This window comes from Bufo gargarizans, chromosome 2 (genome assembly GCF_014858855.1).
Source record: "Bufo gargarizans isolate SCDJY-AF-19 chromosome 2, ASM1485885v1, whole genome shotgun sequence".
Classification (NCBI taxonomy): domain Eukaryota; kingdom Metazoa; phylum Chordata; class Amphibia; order Anura; family Bufonidae; genus Bufo; species Bufo gargarizans.
In genome coordinates, this window is record NC_058081.1 from 546,513,462 (window position 1) to 546,520,573 (window position 7,112).

Here is a 7,112-nt window from a genome sequence, read left to right on the forward strand (position 1 = left end):
CTAGCATCATGGGTGACGCCATCTGTGATTCAAGGGGGCTGGTCACCATTGCTGCCTGCTATTGGCTGCACCCCCTGTCGCCAGATGTTTTTCTCCATGCAACAGGGAGATGCAGAGGCAGCCGTGCAGGGATCCTGAGTGACGCGGGTGCCAGGGAGCGGGGCAAGTATGATTTGTGGGAGAGGCCCGGGCATTGTGGGGGGCATTTTTAGAATTGGATAACCCTTTTAAGCACAGTGCTGTCCACGTTTGTCCATGTTCTCACTTGTAAGAATATAGGCTTTGGGTCTATTCCCATGAGCATCATGACATCCTTTATTAATCCCTGAAAGGGTTTTTCTGGTACTTTTATATTGTTGGCCTATCCTCAGTATGTGACTGGTGGGGGTTCGGCACCCTGCACCGAGCGGTAGCTCTGCTGCAGGATGTCTGCGCCGGTATTACCCATTTCTGTCCATTGTACAGCGGTACTGCTCTCATTCAGTTCAATTGGAGCAGTGATGTAGTAACCAGCTCCATCCACTACACAAAGGACAGAACTGGGTAATACTGGCGCAGACTTCCTTCACCAGACGGCCACTGCAAAACAGCTGATTGGGGGCATATACAGATCTCATAGAGCCCCTCTTGCCCACCTCATTTCCCAGGACACATGCGACAATCACTCCCAGACAATACTATGTATCACGCCCAAGATTTCCGAAGAATTTACTTTAGTTTTATTAGGTGGAAGAAAACCTAATTTAAAATAGATTGTAATAAAAACATTGCTGTCCACCTCACCCACTTCTATTCTGTGGGTAAAAGTGAAATACATGCAGCATAAATATGGCATTCATTCTGAAATACATTGATAAATTTACTGCCTCTCTTCTATTACAAAGCTGGCCGCCACCACTAGAGGGAGCTCAGTGCATAGGAATTTATACATTTACTAGAATGGAAGCTAAAATAATCTCTGCTCCACCTAATGGCAGCTGCATGAAAATGCAGTGCTTTCTTGTTGGGAAAAGGAGTTCAGTGTGAGCCCCCCGTCCCCCCAGGCCCAGTAGCAGTTGTGTGGTCTGCCTCTATTGAATTAGGCCATTGTTGACATAGGTGTAGGGTATCAGACCTCCACCAATTAAAATTGAATTCCTGAATTTAAAAGGAATAGACATTTTTGAAAATGATTTCTTGTTGCAGTCCTAGAGCTATAACTTTTATTTTTCCATAGACCAAGGTTTATGATAGGGATTTCAATAATTTATTTTTGATGAGGGGTGGGGATAGAAAAAAAACTCGTTTTCTGTGTTTTTTCCACCATACACCACACAGTATAAATAACAAGTTAACTTTATTTTATGAGTTGTTAAATTATGATACCAAATTTCTCTCTATATATATTTTTTTAGATATGTGCTTTTTTTATCTGCTAATGAATGAAGACCGAGGGCTGGGCCCACAGGTACACAGGGTACACGATGCCACACAGACAACAGTTCTTTCCCAGCAATTTAGTTTACTGAATAATATAGTGAACAAGAAGCTGAGAATAAATAAAACAGATTGGTACACAGAGAATAAACCAACAGTAAATTTAAGGCTACTTTCACACTTGCGTTCAGAACGGATCCGTCTGCATTATATTGTAGAAAAAAATTCTAAGTGTGAAAGTAGCCTCAGACGGATCTGTCCAGACTTTACATTGAAAGTCAATGGGGGACGGATCCGTTTGAAAAATGAGCCATATAGTGTCAAATTCAAACGGATCCGTCCCCCTTGACTTACATTGTAAGTCTGGACGGATCCGTTTGCCTCCGCACGGCCAGGCGGACACCCGAACGCTGCAAGCAGCGTTCAGGTGTCCGCCTGCTGAGTGGAGCGGAGGACAGACGGTGCCAGACTGATGCATTCTGAGCGGATCCGCATCCACTCAGAATGCATTAGGGCTGGCCCTACATCCAGATGTTTAATATACAAGCAGTCTCTAATCTTTGTGGTTACTTATCGGCGCTGCATATCCACCAAGCGACGTGGGTAAAGTTCGCTTCACAGTCAAAGTTCCAAAAAATGTTGATCGCGCTGCCTATGAGTGTAGGGTGCCAATCTCAGATTCTTATTCCAAGTGCGCAGTTACCAATCGGTAACCAGAGGCTGGTGCGCTCACGTACACCTGCACCCTAGAGGGAAGTTATAGCACAAATAGTGAAGTTCCACCAGGTAGTTCCGCAATTTGCAGGTTTTATTATACTTACAAAAGGACATCAAATTTCAGCTTTAAAATCAATATGTTTTCACCAAAAGCCAAAATTTTATGTCCTTTTGTAAGTAGAATAAAACCTGCTAATTGGGGAACTACCTGGTGGAACTTCCCTCTAGGGTGCAGGTGTACGTCAGTGCACCAGCCTCTGGAAACCTACATACAGATGTGCCAACATCTTTCTGCTCTTCCACCATACTCCTAGACTGGCATAAAGACTGGCAGAAGTCTACATGTGTTTCTTCACAGAGACAGGGTCAACTTAAAGGGGTTATCCAATTCTAAAAGCGTCTCCCACAATGCCCGGGCCTCTCCCATAGATCATACTTAGCGGTCTCCCTGTCACCCGTATCACTGTGGATCCTTGCATGGCCGCCACAGGGATCCAAACATCCGGCGACAGGGGGTGCAGCCAATAGCAGTCCGTGACGGTAGCCAGCCTTCCTAGCATCATGGGTGACGCCATCTGTGATTCAAGGGGGCTGGTCACCATTGCTGCCTGCTATTGGCTGCACCCCCTGTCGCCAGATGTTTTTCTCCATGCAACAGGGAGATGCAGAGGCAGCCGTGCAGGGATCCTGAGTGACGCGGGTGCCAGGGAGCGGGGCAAGTATGATTTGTGGGAGAGGCCCGGGCATTGTGGGGGGCATTTTTAGAATTGGATAACCCTTTTAAGCACAGTGCTGTCCACGTTTGTCCATGTTCTCACTTGTAAGAATATAGGCTTTGGGTCTATTCCCATGAGCATCATGACATCCTTTATTAATCCCTGAAAGGGTTTTTCTGGTACTTTTATATTGTTGGCCTATCCTCAGTATGTGACTGGTGGGGGTTCGGCACCCTGCACCGAGCGGTAGCTCTGCTGCAGGATGTCTGCGCCGGTATTACCCATTTCTGTCCATTGTACAGCGGTACTGCTCTCATTCAGTTCAATTGGAGCAGTGATGTAGTAACCAGCTCCATCCACTACACAAAGGACAGAACTGGGTAATACTGGCGCAGACTTCCTTCACCAGACGGCCACTGCAAAACAGCTGATTGGGGGCATATACAGATCTCATAGAGCCCCTCTTGCCCACCTCATTTCCCAGGACACATGCGACAATCACTCCCAGACAATACTATGTATCACGCCCAAGATTTCCGAAGAATTTACTTTAGTTTTATTAGGTGGAAGAAAACCTAATTTAAAATAGATTGTAATAAAAACATTGCTGTCCACCTCACCCACTTCTATTCTGTGGGTAAAAGTGAAATACATGCAGCATAAATATGGCATTCATTCTGAAATACATTGATAAATTTACTGCCTCTCTTCTATTACAAAGCTGGCCGCCACCACTAGAGGGAGCTCAGTGCATAGGAATTTATACATTTACTAGAATGGAAGCTAAAATAATCTCTGCTCCACCTAATGGCAGCTGCATGAAAATGCAGTGCTTTCTTGTTGGGAAAAGGAGTTCAGTGTGAGCCCCCCGTCCCCCCAGGCCCAGTAGCAGTTGTGTGGTCTGCCTCTATTGAATTAGGCCATTGTTGACATAGGTGTAGGGTATCAGACCTCCACCAATTAAAATTGAATTCCTGAATTTAAAAGGAATAGACATTTTTGAAAATGATTTCTTGTTGCAGTCCTAGAGCTATAACTTTTATTTTTCCATAGACCAAGGTTTATGATAGGGATTTCAATAATTTATTTTTGATGAGGGGTGGGGATAGAAAAAAAACTCGTTTTCTGTGTTTTTTCCACCATACACCACACAGTATAAATAACAAGTTAACTTTATTTTATGAGTTGTTAAATTATGATACCAAATTTCTCTCTATATATATTTTTTTAGATATGTGCTTTTTTTATCTGCTAATGAATGAAGACCGAGGGCTGGGCCCACAGGTACACAGGGTACACGATGCCACACAGACAACAGTTCTTTCCCAGCAATTTAGTTTACTGAATAATATAGTGAACAAGAAGCTGAGAATAAATAAAACAGATTGGTACACAGAGAATAAACCAACAGTAAATTTAAGGCTACTTTCACACTTGCGTTCAGAACGGATCCGTCTGCATTATATTGTAGAAAAAAATTCTAAGTGTGAAAGTAGCCTCAGACGGATCTGTCCAGACTTTACATTGAAAGTCAATGGGGGACGGATCCGTTTGAAAAATGAGCCATATAGTGTCAAATTCAAACGGATCCGTCCCCCTTGACTTACATTGTAAGTCTGGACGGATCCGTTTGCCTCCGCACGGCCAGGCGGACACCCGAACGCTGCAAGCAGCGTTCAGGTGTCCGCCTGCTGAGTGGAGCGGAGGACAGACGGTGCCAGACTGATGCATTCTGAGCGGATCCGCATCCACTCAGAATGCATTAGGGCTGGCCCTACATCCAGATGTTTAATATACAAGCAGTCTCTAATCTTTGTGGTTACTTATCGGCGCTGCATATCCACCAAGCGACGTGGGTAAAGTTCGCTTCACAGTCAAAGTTCCAAAAAATGTTGATCGCGCTGCCTATGAGTGTAGGGTGCCAATCTCAGATTCTTATTCCAAGTGCGCAGTTACCAATCGGTAACCAGAGGCTGGTGCGCTCACGTACACCTGCACCCTAGAGGGAAGTTATAGCACAAATAGTGAAGTTCCACCAGGTAGTTCCGCAATTTGCAGGTTTTATTATACTTACAAAAGGACATCAAATTTCAGCTTTAAAATCAATATGTTTTCACCAAAAGCCAAAATTTTATGTCCTTTTGTAAGTAGAATAAAACCTGCTAATTGGGGAACTACCTGGTGGAACTTCCCTCTAGGGTGCAGGTGTACGTCAGTGCACCAGCCTCTGGAAACCTACATACAGATGTGCCAACATCTTTCTGCTCTTCCACCATACTCCTAGACTGGCATAAAGACTGGCAGAAGTCTACATGTGTTTCTTCACAGAGACAGGGTCAACTTAAAGGGGTTATCCAATTCTAAAAGCGTCTCCCACAATGCCCGGGCCTCTCCCATAGATCATACTTAGCGGTCTCCCTGTCACCCGTATCACTGTGGATCCTTGCATGGCCGCCACAGGGATCCAAACATCCGGCGACAGGGGGTGCAGCCAATAGCAGTCCGTGACGGTAGCCAGCCTTCCTAGCATCATGGGTGACGCCATCTGTGATTCAAGGGGGCTGGTCACCATTGCTGCCTGCTATTGGCTGCACCCCCTGTCGCCAGATGTTTTTCTCCATGCAACAGGGAGATGCAGAGGCAGCCGTGCAGGGATCCTGAGTGACGCGGGTGCCAGGGAGCGGGGCAAGTATGATTTGTGGGAGAGGCCCGGGCATTGTGGGGGGCATTTTTAGAATTGGATAACCCTTTTAAGCACAGTGCTGTCCACGTTTGTCCATGTTCTCACTTGTAAGAATATAGGCTTTGGGTCTATTCCCATGAGCATCATGACATCCTTTATTAATCCCTGAAAGGGTTTTTCTGGTACTTTTATATTGTTGGCCTATCCTCAGTATGTGACTGGTGGGGGTTCGGCACCCTGCACCGAGCGGTAGCTCTGCTGCAGGATGTCTGCGCCGGTATTACCCATTTCTGTCCATTGTACAGCGGTACTGCTCTCATTCAGTTCAATTGGAGCAGTGATGTAGTAACCAGCTCCATCCACTACACAAAGGACAGAACTGGGTAATACTGGCGCAGACTTCCTTCACCAGACGGCCACTGCAAAACAGCTGATTGGGGGCATATACAGATCTCATAGAGCCCCTCTTGCCCACCTCATTTCCCAGGACACATGCGACAATCACTCCCAGACAATACTATGTATCACGCCCAAGATTTCCGAAGAATTTACTTTAGTTTTATTAGGTGGAAGAAAACCTAATTTAAAATAGATTGTAATAAAAACATTGCTGTCCACCTCACCCACTTCTATTCTGTGGGTAAAAGTGAAATACATGCAGCATAAATATGGCATTCATTCTGAAATACATTGATAAATTTACTGCCTCTCTTCTATTACAAAGCTGGCCGCCACCACTAGAGGGAGCTCAGTGCATAGGAATTTATACATTTACTAGAATGGAAGCTAAAATAATCTCTGCTCCACCTAATGGCAGCTGCATGAAAATGCAGTGCTTTCTTGTTGGGAAAAGGAGTTCAGTGTGAGCCCCCCGTCCCCCCAGGCCCAGTAGCAGTTGTGTGGTCTGCCTCTATTGAATTAGGCCATTGTTGACATAGGTGTAGGGTATCAGACCTCCACCAATTAAAATTGAATTCCTGAATTTAAAAGGAATAGACATTTTTGAAAATGATTTCTTGTTGCAGTCCTAGAGCTATAACTTTTATTTTTCCATAGACCAAGGTTTATGATAGGGATTTCAATAATTTATTTTTGATGAGGGGTGGGGATAGAAAAAAAACTCGTTTTCTGTGTTTTTTCCACCATACACCACACAGTATAAATAACAAGTTAACTTTATTTTATGAGTTGTTAAATTATGATACCAAATTTCTCTCTATATATATTTTTTTAGATATGTGCTTTTTTTATCTGCTAATGAATGAAGACCGAGGGCTGGGCCCACAGGTACACAGGGTACACGATGCCACACAGACAACAGTTCTTTCCCAGCAATTTAGTTTACTGAATAATATAGTGAACAAGAAGCTGAGAATAAATAAAACAGATTGGTACACAGAGAATAAACCAACAGTAAATTTAAGGCTACTTTCACACTTGCGTTCAGAACGGATCCGTCTGCATTATATTGTAGAAAAAAATTCTAAGTGTGAAAGTAGCTTCAGACGGCTCTGTCCAGACTTTACATTGAAAGTCAATGGGGGACGGATCCGTTTGAAAAATTAGCCATATAGTGTCAA